The sequence below is a fragment of the Staurois parvus genome, unplaced genomic scaffold (assembly GCF_062004578.1).
Source record: "Staurois parvus isolate SC_StPar_1 unplaced genomic scaffold, SC_StPar_1.0 ptg000011l, whole genome shotgun sequence".
Taxonomy (NCBI): Eukaryota; Metazoa; Chordata; class Amphibia; order Anura; family Ranidae; genus Staurois; species Staurois parvus.
Genome location: NW_028317807.1, coordinates 738504 through 754658, shown reverse-complemented (window position 1 = coordinate 754658; position 16155 = coordinate 738504).

The window sequence follows — 16155 nt, the reverse complement described above, 5'->3', positions numbered from 1 at the left end:
AGAACATTTAGAAATGTTAATTGTGCCTAAAGAGTACCTTCAAAAATGTATCTTTTGTCTACAGATCCTCCCAAAAAAGCATTGCAGTTTCTTTTACGTGACTGTTCCTATGCAATATTTTGCCTACAGTCCCATAGCTGTACACCTGCATTGTGAGACCTAAGGCACTGTTGCCCCTGACTGCTTTTCTCAGGAGATTTGAAATGAGGTCACTATTGTGCAGCTTACTACTCTCCTTGATGGAAACTTTGGCATAAGAAAGCAAAGCCCTGCCTCTACCAAGCTTTACCTCTATGCCCTCCTGCACACAGACACATGGTGCAAACCAAGACATGGTACATTAGTAATTAGATAGAAAAAACATTTTTTGATTTATGATTGAAGCCCTACCAGTTTGAAACAAATAGCTCTAAAATAGGTGGATGAATATCTGGCTCAGTGATGTAAAGGAAAAATGTGTATCATGACACCCACAATCCTAAAATGAGAACTAAACTTATTGTTTTTGTTTTTTTTGTGATGGTGAGGCACGCATATCTCTTCTATGTACTGTATAAGAGCTGGCCCCTCTAGGTTTTGTGCATCTATTCTATTATTAAAAAGCACCCCAAAAAGGTATTAAATAGAGCTTTTCTTGGATTTGCATACATTGATTTGACTATTTACAAATAGTAATTCACTTTAGTTTTTAGATAGTTTTGAAACAGTAAATACAGATTTTTTTTTACATGATATACACTATACTAGATTGTAACACAGCACTTAAAAATGTGATATGTACAGTTGTGTCCAAAATTATTCAACCCCCACTGAAATTGAGTGTTTTGGCCAGTTTGACATTGCTTTTGATCATTCAGTCATCTTGCTTACATTTACATTAAAGAGGCACTTGTAGGTCAGACAAATATAACATAACAGTTATAATGAAATAACCACAAATGTCTTTTCTGTGCTCACAGCATTATCAGTTTTATTCAACCCCCAAGTGACATTCAATCTTAGTACTTAGTACAGCATCCTTTTACAGTTATAACAGCTTTTAAACGTGAAGCATAGCTTGACACAAGTGTCTTGCAGCGATCTACGGGTATCTTCGCCCATTCTTCATGGGCAAAGGCCTCCAGTTCAGTCACATTCTTAGGCTTGCGCACTGCAACTGCTTTCTTTAAGTCCCACCAGAGGTTCTCAATCGGATTTAAGTCTGGTGACTGCGATGGCCACTCCAAAATGTTCCAGCCTTTCCTCTGCAACCATGCTCTAGTGGACTTGGAGGTATGCTTGGGATCATTGTCCTGTTGAAAGGTCCAACGTCTCCCAAGCCTCAGGTGTGTGACGGACTGCATCACGTTTCCATCCAATATCTCCTGGTACTGAAGAGAATTCATGGTACCTTGCACACGCTGAAGCTTCCCTGTACCTGCAGAAGCAAAACAGCCCCAAAGCATGATTGACCCTCCACCATGCTTCACAGTAGGCAAGGTGTTCTTTTCATCATAGGCCTTGTTCTTCCTCCTCCAAACATAGCGTTGATCCATGGGCCCAAACAGTTCTAATTTTGTTTCATCAGTCCACAGAACACTATCCCACAACTTTTGTGGTTTGTCCACATGGCTTTTGGCATACTGCAGTCGACTCTTCTTATTCCTTGGAGACAGCAAGGGGGTACGCCTGGGAGTTCTGGCACGGAGGCCTTCATTACGCAGTGTGCGTCTTATTGTCTGGGCTGAAACTTCTGTACCCACATCTGACAAATCTTTTCTCAGTTCCTCAGCAGTCACACGGGGACTTCTCTCCACTCTACGCTTCAGGTAGCGCACAGCAGTCGAAGTCAGCATCTTCTTTCTGCCACGACCAGGTAGCGTTTCAACAGTGCCCTTTGCCTTGAATTTGCGAATGATGCTTCCTAAGGTGTCTCTTGGTATGTTTAACATCTTTGCAATCTTCTTATAGCCATTGCCCTTCCTGTGAAGAGAAATCACCTCTTCTCTTGTCTTCCTGGACCATTCTCTTGCCTTCACCATGTTTGTAACCACACCAGTAAATGTCTAGAAGGAGCTGAGTATCACAGTCATTTTAAAGCTGCCTAATTGGTGCTTATTATGCTTGATTGCTGCTCGGTGACATCCACAGGTGTTTTCAATACCTGATGGAAAGCACCTGTATGAACCTCTGTTCTTCAGAGTGGTAGTCTTTAAGGGGTTGAATAATTGTGGCAATGAAGAAACCACATAAGAACCATTTACTACTGTATTACATAAACAATTGATGTCATTTTAGTTGCATTTGGGTAGTTACAACGTCCTTGTAGGATTTGATTCTGAATACAATTCCAAATGTACACTATAGTCCCTAAACCCCTTTACAGCATTGGGGGTTGAATAATTTTGGACACAACTGTATATGTACAGTTGTGTTCAAAATAATAACAGTGTGTTGAAAAAAGTGAATAAAGCTCAAAATCCTTCTAATAGATTTTATTTCCATACACACAAATGCATTGGGAACACTACACATGCTACTCCAAACCAAAATATGAAGACAAATATATCAAATTTGTGTTGCTCCTGAATATTAGACTGTTCAAAAAAATAGCAGTGTTTGTATTCTTCTTTACAAATTCAAACATTCACTATATAAACTGAAAAATGTTTGAAGGATTTGCTTTCCTTTGAATCACTTAATTAATATTTAGTTGTATAAGCACTGTTTCTGAGAACTGCTGTACATCTGTGTTGCATGGAGTCAACCAACTTCTGGCACCTGTGAACAGGTATTCCAGCCCAGGATGATTGGACTACATTCCACAGTTCTTCTCTATTTCTTGGTTTTGCCTCAGAAACTGCATTTTTGATGTCACCCCACAAGTTTTCTATTGGATTAACATCCGGGGACTGAGCTGACCACTCCATAATGTCAATCTTGTTGGTGTGGATCCATGATCCCTGGTATGCGATAAATAGGCCCAACACCGTAGTATGAGAAACATCCCCATATCATGATGCTTGCGCAACCATGTCTTCACAGTGTACTGTGGCTTGAATTCAGTGTTTGGGGGTCGTCTGACAAACTGTCTCCGGCCACTAGACCCAAAAAGAACAATCTTACTTTCATCAGTCTACAAAATGTTGCGCCATTTCTCTTTAGTCGATGTCAATGTCAATGTACTCTTTGGCAAATTGTAACCTCTTCAGCACATGTCTTTTTTTCAACAGTGGGACTTTGCGGGGGCTTCTTGCAGATAGCTTGGCTTCACATAGGCGTCTTCTAATTGTAACAGTACTCACAGGTAACTTTAGACCTTCTTTGATCTTCCTGGAGCTGATTGTTGGCTGAGTCCTTGCCATTTTGGCTATTCTTCTATCCATTCGAATGGTAGTTTTTTGCTTTCTTCCACGTCTTTCAGGTTTTGGTTGCCATTTTAAAGCATTTGCGATCATTTTAGCTGAGCAGCCTATCATTTTCTGCACTTCTTTATATGTTTTCCCCTCTCCAATCAACTTTTTAATCAAGGTACGCTGTTCTTCTGAACAATGTCTGGAATGACCAGAGAGAAATTCAGAATTTCAGAGAGAAATGCACTGTAACCAGCATGTACAACATTTACTGCCTTCCTTCCTTAAATAAGGGCAATAATTGCCACCTGTTTTTCAAAGAATGAATGACCTCACTAATAGAACTCCACACTGCTATTATTTTGAACATGCCCCTTTCAATTAGTGATTCAATTACACAGAATCAGCAGCATGCATGTTATGACTGTTGGGTCTGTTGGATTTCTATTACTCTACTACACCTGCTAGTAAATTATTTGCCATGTAGAAATATCATTTCTACCAAAAACAGTGATTGATCAGGTTAGTGATGTCTGACTGCTATTATTTTGAACACAACTGTATATGTTAAATGTGTGCAGAAAAATACCTGGCATTACAAAATTAAAAAACCTCAATGAGACAATACAATGGAAATAATAATAAAATAACAATAATAACATTGCCCATAATTATGTAAAAGTATAAGTAAAATATCAACTACAGACAAACCTATCCTTATCTGTTCGTTAAGTAAGGTTGCTAATGCTAACAAGAAAATATGATATGATGATATTCATGACTGAATATGTAACCCTCTTTTGGGAAGGGGGGGGATTGAGAAATTACCCTCATCAAACAGGATATTGTGCTAAGCCTGTAGGCAAATATGAGAATCAGAACTTTTGCTAAGCGAAAGAGTGGGTTTGATAATAAAGTTGGGAGTGACTCTAACTAGGACAAGGATATAGATGCATACGAGTATGGAAATAATGCAAGCTTTGTATAATAAAAGGTTAAAGTCCCGACCACTCCCTCCTGCCCAGTGCCCCCATAGCAAGCAATGGTTACCCCTGCTGTCTTGGCCAATGAGGAGATAGAGGAGATAGAGACCCGAGCCGAGGTTCTTGAGCACATCGCTGGATCAGGTTGGGGCTGAGGTAAGTTTTAGGGGGGCTGGCAGTGCTGATGAACACACAAGGTTTTTTACCTTTATGCAAAAAAAGCATGAAGGCAAACCTTGAGCCTTTACAACCACTTTTATATTAGTACATACATCCAATGTACAAACAGGTATTATCAGGAAAAGGCTCAACAACAGCCCTGGTGGAATTGTACACATATGTGAGTATTTATTGTTCCGAAGAGAGGTACCTCCAGATGAATATTGCATCCAGTTGCAGGGATCCCTGAGGATTATGACGAAGCTGCATTCATCTTTGTGAAGACAAGATCATCAGGGATGGGAGGATTCTCCAACCCTTGTCCAACCAGTCTGGAATGCAGCTTCTTACATGCAGAAAATGTGGCGTGGTACTTGAACTCGGATTCAGCCTAACTACTCTGCACTTTAGTCTCTCTGTAATAGTTTCTAATATGACATGCAGCTGGGCCTCTAATCACCAAAAGTGGCTGTCAAATGCCTAACCTGGCGCTAGCCTATGCTGGTTATTGAGCATTAGGCTAAAACTAGCTATACCATCCCAGACCTGAAAAGACAGGGATAACTAAAATAACAGGAGCTCGAGATAAACTCTATTGTAATAAACAGACACGCCTACTTATATTATGGAAGGTGACCTCTACATACATACAGTAACACAGACCTAGCTATCTGGCATTGTGCATGTGAGATAAAAACAATAGGACAGAGATACTCTGTCCGTCACAAGGATTCATCTACACGCTCAAAAACCTATGGGCAGCTGCAGTTAAACTATTAGAACATCGGAATACCTGCATAATAGTCTCATCTGGCCTGGATTTAGCAGCATGAACAGAGCATGTGACTGAAACTTTCTCTCTCTCTCTGCACTTCCTTCTTTTGGGGTTTTACAGCCAGCCCCTCAAAGATAGGAAATGCTAATACATAATTATATATACACTGCACAGCTACGTAGCAGTAGAGGGCAGCAGATCCCTCCAAGTATATAGTATATAAACAATACAGTGGCAGGGAGGAGGCCATATTAGGCCATCAGCTGCTAGCTATAGCTTAAAGCTCATTCCAGGGAAAAATTTATTTTATTATATACTTAGGTAATAGATTGCCGTTTCCTCTAGTGAAACATTTTCATCAACAGTGGTCAGATATCTTCTCCAAAACTGATTCTCCAGAAGCTTTCCATGTAACATTTCCTGTGCGGGGACCAGATACCTGTACCTACTGTATGTATAGCATGGTGACCAGTCCGCTCAATACAAATCAAACTTTGGGTGATATTATTTAAATGCAATATGTTATTACCCCCAGTTTCCACCCATCTCTGCCGCCTGCTGTCCAGCTCTGCCCACTCCTAGCCCACTGCTAAGAAAGGCATGCTGACAGTCAGCCCAAAAATGCTAATTAAGACTGAGAGAACATGGAAAATGTAGTTTTGCAGCACCTTCCCTAAACAAAGCATGTGACATAAGGTATACTGCAAATCCCTGGACATTTTTCAGCCAATGACTAATTACATCACTAGCGATAATTAGAATGCACCAAAAAAATAAATGTACCTGGAGATGCACTTTATTTATACTCCCTGTTTACTACATACTAGATAAACCATGGTAATTTGTTAGATTAAGATACCAGTTAGTTGGTTGTTTAAGTGAACAAATAAGTTTGACATTTTGACCTAAATTGGACTGACTGGCTCTAAACTGAGAATGACAAAGCTTTGGCAGTTCACATTACCATGTCAATAATCACTAAATATTCAGCTCTATTTTCATGTTGGAGTGACATCTGAGCTGCCTAGCAGTCCTCCCAGCATCCCTTGTGCATCCTATCCACAACATAATCAATTTATTATACACCAGTTCTTCCAAACAAAATCCGTGCAAGAGTATGCAGTATGTTAACCTGTGTTTAGTAACTCATGGACATGGACACAAAGCTTTCACCAATAGCTACATTAATTCTTACTTTTCACCATTCTTAAATCTCACCACATCAACAGTGCTGCATGAGTTTTTGATACTGAATACTAAGTACAGTTTAAAAATGTTATGATCTATAAAAATGAGCATCAGTACAAGGGGCGGGTAGAAGGGGCATTTGCCCCGGGCACAGTTCTATTCTGTAGTGGGAAGGGTGCACTGGGGGCTTCAGGCACTTCTCCTCTCTGACATGACAGACTGTCATTCTTCCCATCTCCTCCGTTCCAGCAGTTCCAGCTCTTCTTTAGCTCTCCTACTTGCTGCAACTACTAATTACTCCCCTCCTTCATCAAGCTCCACTCCTGTCGTCAACTTGTTCTCTTTCCTGGTCACCTTACCTTCTTCCCTGTTAATCACTCTCACTTGTTTCAGCTCATTTCACCTCTATCTTCTGTCTACACATCTCTCCATCTTGCCTGCACAATCATGTAGTATGTCAGCACCAGGGGCGGACTGACAACTCATGGGGCCCCCGGGCAATAGGGGATCATGGGGTCCCCTTATCCTTGCCCAAACTCAAAAAAGCCTATGAAAAAAAGTACCAGGGGCATCTCATGGGGCCCCCTACTGACCCTGGGCCCTCGGGCAGTGCCCGAGTTTCCAAATGGTCAGTCCGCCCCTGGTCAGCACCGATCCTCCTGCCTTCTCTACTTTCTCCTATCTGCTCTCCCCTCCATAAATCTGCATTACAAACACCCTGAATCTCTGTAGTCCTTCATTCTGCTCTTCATTAACACATACTCTTAGTACAATCATTGCCTATTCACTCTATACTAATCCCTAAGGCTAGGCTCCCACCTTCACAGATCTGGAATATGCACAAAATTAGCTCGCTTTCCTGACACAGACAGAAATGCACTGTACTTTAGTAGTTTGTTAATGGCACCCCCACGCATCTACTAAGGCATGCAATTTTATATGCACCAAACCGCATGGTGTCACAGCACCATATGATTCCAGGTAGCACACTTTTAGAAAAGGGTCATTTCTCACCTGTAGGGCAGCCCATTAAGCAGGAAAGGCATGCATGCTTATTCACACCTGTAGGTGTGAATCTAACCTGATTTTTTTTTCTTTCTAATTAAAGTTTTATCACCCACAGTCTTTATCAAGCCTTAACACAGTTTATTAGTACATTACGTTAACATCAACTACTTAAATGGATCATGTGAAGCAGGCAATACTGCCCCCCAAATGTGATAGGGGATAATTTTTTTCCAAGATGCATAGCATCACAGCTGCTTCATATGCATACCCCAATATGGCTACCTTTTTAGCTTAAGGGGGAGGTGATAAACCTGCAGCTCAACCACTTGTTTTTACCTTGAGGACTTAGGGCTCATTCACAGAGGTGGGTGGGGAGGTAAAATCAGGCTGTTGAGCCACATTTTCATTGTCCCAACTGCTCACATGAGCAAGGAGATGCAGCCACTCAGGACTGTACACATGGCAAAATTGAAATGGCATGTCGCCATGATTGGAGTCATACCATAACTGTCCTGCAACCACGTGCACTGCACACAGTAAATCAGCACAGTAGGCCATTATTTCAGGTTTAAAACAAGTGATAGTGATACAGTGGGGCAAAAAAGTATTTAGTCAGCCACCAATTCTGCAAGTTCTCCCACTTAAAAAGATGAGAGAGGCTTGTAATTGGCATCATAGGTAGACCTCAACTATGAGAGACAAAATGAGAAAACAAATTCAGACAATCACATTGGATGATTTGGAAAGAATTTATTTGCAAATTATGGTGGAAAATAAGTATTTGGTCACCTACAAACAAGCAAGATTTCTGGCTCTCACAGACCTGTACCTTCTTCTTTAAGAGGCTCCTCTGTCCTGCACTCATTACCTGTATCAATGGCACCTGTTTGAACTTGTTATCAGTATAAAAGACACCTGTCCACAACCTCAAACAGTCACACTCCAAACTCCACTATGGTGAAGACCAAAGAGCTGTCGAAGGACACCAGAAACAAAATTGTAGACCTGCACCAGGCTGGGAAGACTGAATCTGCAATAGGCAAGCAGCTTGGTGTGAACAAATCAACTGTGGGAGCAATAATTAGAAAATGGAAGACATACAAGACCACTGATAATTTCCCTCGATCTGGGGCTCCACGCAAGATCTCACCCTGTGGGGTCAAAATGATCACAAGAACGGTAAGCAAAAATCCCAGGACCACACGGGGGGACCTAGTGAATGACCTGCAGAGAGCTGGGACCAACGTAACAAAGGCTACCATCAGTAACACACTACGCCGCCAGGGACTCAGATCCTGCAGTGCCAGATGTGTCCCCCTGCTTTAGCCAGTACATGTCCGGGCCTGTCTGAAGTTTGCTAGAGAGCATTTGGATGATCCAGAAGAGGATTGGGAGAATGTCATATGGTCAGATGAAACCAAAATAGAACTGTTTGGTAGAAACACAACTCGTCGTGTTTGGAGGAGAGAGAATGCTGAGTTGCATCCAAAGAACACCATACCTACTGTGAAGCATGGGGGTGGCAACCTCATGCTTTGGGGCTGTTTCTCCGCAAAGGGACCAGGACAACTGATCCATGTACAGGACAGAATGAATGGGGCCACATATCGTGAGATTTTGAGTGCAAACCTCCTTCCATCAGCAAGGGCATTGAAGATGAAACGTGGCTGGGTCTTCCAACATGACAATGATCCCAAACATACCACCCAGGCAACGAAGGAGTGGCTTCGTAAGAAGCATTTCAAGGTCCTGGAAAGGCCTAGCCAGTCTCCAGATCTCAACCCCATAGAAAACCTTTGGAGGGAGTTGAAAGTCCGTGTTGCCCAGTGACAGCCCCAAAACATCACTGCTCTAGAGGAGATCTGCATGGAGGAATGGGCCAACATACCAGCAACAGTGTGTGCCAACCTTGTGAAGACTTACAGGAAACGTTTGACCTCTGTCATTGCCAACAAAGGATATATAACAAAGTATTGAGATGAACTTTTGATATTGACCAAATACTTATTTTCCACCATAATTTGCAAATAAATTCTTTCCAAATCAGCCAATGTGATTGTCTGGATTTTTTTTCTCATTTTGTCTCTCATAGTTGAGGTCTACCTATGATGCCAATTACAGGCCTCTCTCATCTTTTTAAGTGGGAGAACTTGCACAATTGGTGGCTGATTAAATACTTTTTTGCCCCACTCTATATAGCCCCCCTCACCACCTGTCAAACACCTGCAATGCTAGCAAATTATTTTCCAGTGTCACCTCATCTCACAAAAACAATATTGCAAGCAGTAACAAAATTGGCAACAGCAAAAATAAAATATAACAAATATCACTAGACTGATACAGCCCATCAAGTGGCTTTCACAGATAATTGAATGTTTTTTTAGTTGTAGCTACCCTGCCCTTAGTCAGTGTATCTACTGAAATTTAGTGTTGCTGAGCTGCAGCCAGTTTTGAAGGAATGATAGTTCAGCTTTCATAAGTCACTTCTAGGCTCTAGTTACTGTTTTTGTCTGCTTCCAAAGTCACTGGTGCCTCTGCCAGTATGTGGCACTGTATTAATTAGACATATAAATATTAATTTCTCCATGGCCAACTACTAGGAGGTTTATTGCCAGTGGGTCAGGATGGGAAAGTTTATAAATATTTAAGGAGAGACATTGGGATGTCAGATCTCTCCTGAGCATCTTGGCTGGGGGGAGGAATGCATTTGGTTGCTGCTTGAGAAGGGTGAACACTTGGCTATGCAAAGCCCTGAGTTCGGGGACTAGCTTGTGAAACCGAGGGATAGAATGCCCTTAGAGGAACTCCGGATGTCTTGAGGGGCTGAAGAAGCTAGGATTTGAAGTTTGGACCTTACCAGAGCATGGTGTCTTCTTTCCAGAGTGTTGGCAGCTGAATGGATAAATGCTTTCAAGTCAAGAGCTGTATTTACAGAGTGGTGGGTTGGCTTTAAGGTTCTTCATCTGTCCCCCTTTTCTGGAGTCTGGTAATCTATGGGTGTCCTTTGTTCTTATCCTCTTAAACTTGAATAATAAGTGCGAGTCAATAAACTCCTACTGTTTAGCATCCAAAAGTGATGGGCACCCATCTGTACACATTGCTCACCTATTGCCAAATTACTACACAATGAGGTGAAATGCAAGCTCACCCTTTCCCAGTGGGTCTGCCATAGCCCTTGGAGGTCTGGGGGGGGGGGGGGGGACTTCATAGTCTTCTCAGTATCTGCAAGATGATAAATCTGAGCCTATGACTCTAAATCAGGATACTGATTTGCTCTTCTCATCCCTTTCAAGCAGTTACCTTCATCTAACAATCATGTTGCTGTTGTAAGTAGGGATGAGCTCAGGCATGTTTGGGTCCTAGTCAAAACCAATGTGAGCAAGCCCGTCGGGAAGTTGTCAGTGTACATGGCCAATTACCTGCAGCCAAGCCATTTCCCACCCCACAGCCATGCACTACAACTGCCCCTTGTCAATGTGCAGCTGCAGTTCAGGGAATGCCCTGGTTACAAATGATCTTAATAGTACAGATGACAGCTTCCTGATGGGCTCACTCATGTGGGTTTGAACTATAATTCAAACACACCCAAGCTCATTCCTAGCTGTAAATGTAGCCAGGTGCTTGGCAGGAGACAGATCAATTTAGGACAGTGTGCTGCTGTGCTCTCTGTGCTCCCAATGGACTTCATGGGCTAACGCTACCTCACTGTAATCCGCAAGAGGGAGCTGACAAACAGAAAGAGCTCAAGAGACTTGATGGTGGGCAGCACTGAATCATGGGAGATGTAGTGCAGGGGAAGGATCATGCTATGGGAGTCAATAGACTATAGAACTACAATTCCCAATATGAGCAGGGTATAATTTAGAGAGAGAGCTGTATATTCATGGACTGAATACAAAGGAATTTCCTCTCTTGCTGTGAGGGGACCTAGTTGTACACATCATTGGTCCTGTGTGTACATCAACCTGCCTGTGGCCATGTGCTGAGGACCGGAGTTGCTCCAGACAGATCCAGAAGTGAGTTGACATCTGAACAGCTGGACCCCTGTTGCTGAATCCTTGGGAATGGTGAGAGGACATTAACCTGTTGCTGCTAACACAGACTGAGCACAAAGGGACTGACAGTATAACTAGCAAAAATGTTTTTTACTGTGTGAAAACTTTACTGGGACTCTACTCAAGTGCACCACCATACAGACTAGGCTTCAACATTGGTAATGAGGGATTCAGTGAGCGCTAACCGACACAGCAGCTGATACACTAAAAAGGAAAACCATCAACCTTCAAATAAACAATATAAGATAAATAGTGCAGCGCTTGATGTTATATGACTGTACCAGTATTGAAGATGGTACAATATCCCTTACTTAAATGTCAGCAGATGTGGACCATACGCATTATATGTGACCAAACACACTATATGTGATCCTCCCAAAAGTTGGAAACAGGAGGGGGAGAAGGAATGACATGAGCTCCAACAATTTTCACTTCACAATACAAAACGCACAATATAAATGCACAGTATAGTCCAATCATCAAAGAAACACAGATGAGTGTATCCCGATGAGATCTTTGTAATGCATGTAGTCCGGCAATATGCAGAAGAAATGAATGAATTGCGCACTCACCGGAAGCACAATTTAAATGTGCGTTTGTGTCTCATACACCAAAGATCACTCCGACTGTGGATGAAAGGAAACTCCGAAAAGGTGGTTCTATGATGAAAGATGACCCATCTGGGGATTCCTACTGGCATACAGGTTCCAAACAGGATCAGCTGAATATATCTCTGAGCCTTGGGGTAATCGCCTGGTGGTCCTGAGGAATTAAATGCTCGATGTGGAGCAAAAAAGGAATGCCCATAGTGTAGTATTTATGTTAAATTATGAAAAAAATTTATTGTATGTTAAAAAACACCACACTTAACATAAAATGAGAATAAAATCAATCCTTGTGCACTAAGGATATCATGAATGACACACTGACCAGCTGGTATAGAAGAGTGGCCGCCGGACCCCCTTTGATCCGGCGGTTTAGCGTCACGGCTAGCAAGGGCTACTCCTTGACGCGCGTTTCGTATCACACGTACATCATCAGAAGGAATAAGAGCCATAGCTGCCGGACGCCACAAAAGCCATATATATAGGGTATATTGTGTGCCTGTAATAAAATAATTGGGTGCCATTTTGCCGAAGTTCCGCATACTGCGCATGTGCGGGCGTCCAGGCGCCATTTTATAGTAGTCTAAATGATATGTGCATCCACCGCATATCCAACTGCGGTGGAACATATTCCACACACATGAATAAACTGATGGGGAGGGGCTCACCCCTCTCTCCCACATGTCGCAGTCCCAGGCTTCCCCAGGTACCCCCAAGGGAAAGTAGAAGAAGCGCCGATCGATGCGGATCGGCGCCATATTCCCGGGGGCTGGCTGTATGAATGCGCATGCGCGAATGAGCACGACAGATCGACGCCATTTTACCGTGGGTCGGTACAGCAGTGCGCATGCGCGAACGAAACCGCCATATTCCCGTAGTCTCACAAAATGAAAATAGAAGAAGCGCCGATCAATGCGTATCGGCGCCATATTCCCAGGGGCTGGCTGTATAAATGCGCATGTGCGAATGAGCACAACAGACCGACACCATTTTACCGTGGGTCGGTGCAGCAGTGCGCATGCGCGAACGGAACCGCCATATTCCCGTGGTCTCACAGAATGAATACACACTCACTGTATCTGCACAAATGCAGGGACAGTAAATGAACAGTTAGGGATATACTTAAAAACTATACAATTATATTTTTTATCTAATTTTTATATCATAGCCTCTCCTAGGTAAATGAGACATTGTATAGTTTTTAAGTTTTCATTCTGTGAGACCATGGGAATATGGCGGTTCCGTTCGCGCATGCGCACTGCTGCACCGACCCACGGTAAAATGGTGTCGGTCTGTTGTGCTCATTCGCACATGCGCATTTATACAGCCAGCCCCTGGGAATATGGCGCCGATACGCATTGATCGGCGCTTCTTCTATTTTCATTTTGTGAGACTACGGGAATATGGCGGTTTCGTTCGCGCATGCGCACTGCTGTACCGACCCACGGTAAAATGGCGTCGATCTGTCGTGCTCATTCGCGCATGCGCATTCATACAGCCAGCCCCCGGGAATATGGCGCCGATCCGCATCGATCGGCGCTTCTTCTACTTTCCCTTGGGGGTACCTGGGGAAGCCTGGGACTGCGACATGTGGGAGAGAGGGGTGAGCCCCTCCCCATCAGTTTATTCATGTGTGTGGAATATGTTCCACCGCAGTTGGATATGCGGTGGATGCACATATCATTTAGACTACTATAAAATGGCGCCTGGACGCCCGCACATGCGCAGTATGCGGAACTTCGGCAAAATGGCACCCAATTAATTTTATTACAGGCACACAATATACCCTATATATATGGCTTTTGTGGCGTCCGGCAGCTATGGCTCTTATTCCTTCTGATGATGTACGTGTGATACGAAACGCGCGTCAAGGAGTAGCCCTTGCTAGCCGTGACGCTAAACCGCCGGATCAAAGGGGGTCCGGCGGCCACTCTTCTATACCAGCTGGTCAGTGTGTCATTCATGATATCCTTAGTGCACAAGGATTGATTTTATTCTCATTTTATGTTAAGTGTGGTGTTTTTTAACATACAATAAATTTTTTTCATAATTTAACATAAATACTACACTATGGGCATTCCTTTTTTGCTCCACATCGAGCATTTAATTCCTCAGGACCACCAGGCGATTACCCCAAGGCTCAGAGATATATTCAGCTGATCCTGTTTGGAACCTGTATGCCAGTAGGAATCCCCAGATGGGTCATCTTTCATCATAGAACCACCTTTTCGGAGTTTCCTTTCATCCACAGTCGGAGTGATCTTTGGTGTATGAGACACAAACGCACATTTAAATTGTGCTTCCGGTGAGTGCGCAATTCATTCATTTCTTCTGCATATTGCCGGACTACATGCATTACAAAGATCTCATCGGGATACACTCATCTGTGTTTCTTTGATGATTGGACTATACTGTGCATTTATATTGTGCGTTTTGTATTGTGAAGTGAAAATTGTTGGAGCTCATGTCATTCCTTCTCCCCCTCCTGTTTCCAACTTTTGGGAGGATCACATATAGTGTGTTTGGTCACATATAATGCGTATGGTCCACATCTGCTGACATTTAAGTAAGGGATATTGTACCATCTTCAATACTGGTACAGTCATATAACATCAAGCGCTGCACTATTTATCTTATATAGGCTTCAACATTAGCTGGCTGAAGAACTAGGGTAAAAGACTGCTTGCTCAGATAGCTGCATCACAAAAATGTTGCCTATTGCCCATAGTAAGAGAAACTGTGGTGGAATGCCATTACGTATTGCTGATTTTGTGGTTTACCAGGTTTACTCTAACTCTATTCTATGCTGCTATAGCCTAGTGAACATATTATCTAGTCAACTGTTACTGACCTAATCCTTTACTTACCCATTTATGGGTATACTGCTATTTAGTGCAACCTGTGACAATATATTGGGTTTGTTTACCACTAACCAGCCTGAGGTTTGCTTTTTGATTTTGAACCTTAGTTGTGTGCAGGGTATCTATATTTGTGCTCCCAGTATCAGTGCAATATCCATTTGCTTAACCTGGTGTGTCAGTAGGACTGAGGTTGTTCTCAGAGTTGAGGCACAAGAACAGAGAACCCAATATACCACGTGGCTTCTGTGAGAGTAGTACTACATAAGTAGCAAATTAATGTTTGTGTTAGATGCAAACTTTCCTCCAAATCTAAGGAAGTTTTAGCTGAGAAAGAAAAAATATATTAAATATGCATTTTATATTCGGAGGTCTTCGAAATGGAATGCATTGAGGATCCAGATTTAAAGCGGAGTTCCACCCAAAAGGGGAAGTTCCGCTTTAATGCTTTGTCCCACGCTCCCCATTAAGGATTGGCACCTTGGGAGAGCGGGTACCCGAATTTGATAGGTACCCACTTCCAATTCTGCTGAGATCGCCTAGGCCATCGGAAGCGAAAGTTGTCCTCCCTCCCCGTAGTCTTCTGGGACACATGACAGGTCCCTGAAGACTGCGGGGCCATTCACAAAATGCAGCACTTCTTGCGCATGTGCAGTGGGCACGTAGCTGTGAAACCGCAAGCTGTCACAGCCGGGTGCCCACACTAATGATGCTGGTGCCAGGGAGAGAAGATGGCTGGTAAAACCAGCTGTGGGGAAGACACCGTTGGACCGAGGGACAGGTAAGTGGCTGTATTTTAAAAGTCAGCAGCTACAGTTTTTGTAGCTGCTGACATTTTTTTTTTCAGCTGGAACTCTGCTTTAAGGATACAGTGGTTGTAGTAACAGTGGATTTGGTTGTGGAGCTGTTGGCAAATCTAGGGCTGCTGGAAGTGAAGGTGGGTAAGGAGCTTATTCTTGGACTACTGGTCACGCCAATATTTACTGCCATTATTGCATATCTAAAAATGTGGTAGTAATGGACTCAAAATGGGAGCCAACCCTTGGCATTTGTGACAAGCAGAAGATATAAAAGATATAAAAGCAAAAGGCTTATGATGTGGAAGATAATAAGTAGAGATGAGCGAATCGAACCTGGCGAAGTGGAATTCGTTTCGAATATCAGGAAAAATTTGATTCGCATCGAATCCAAA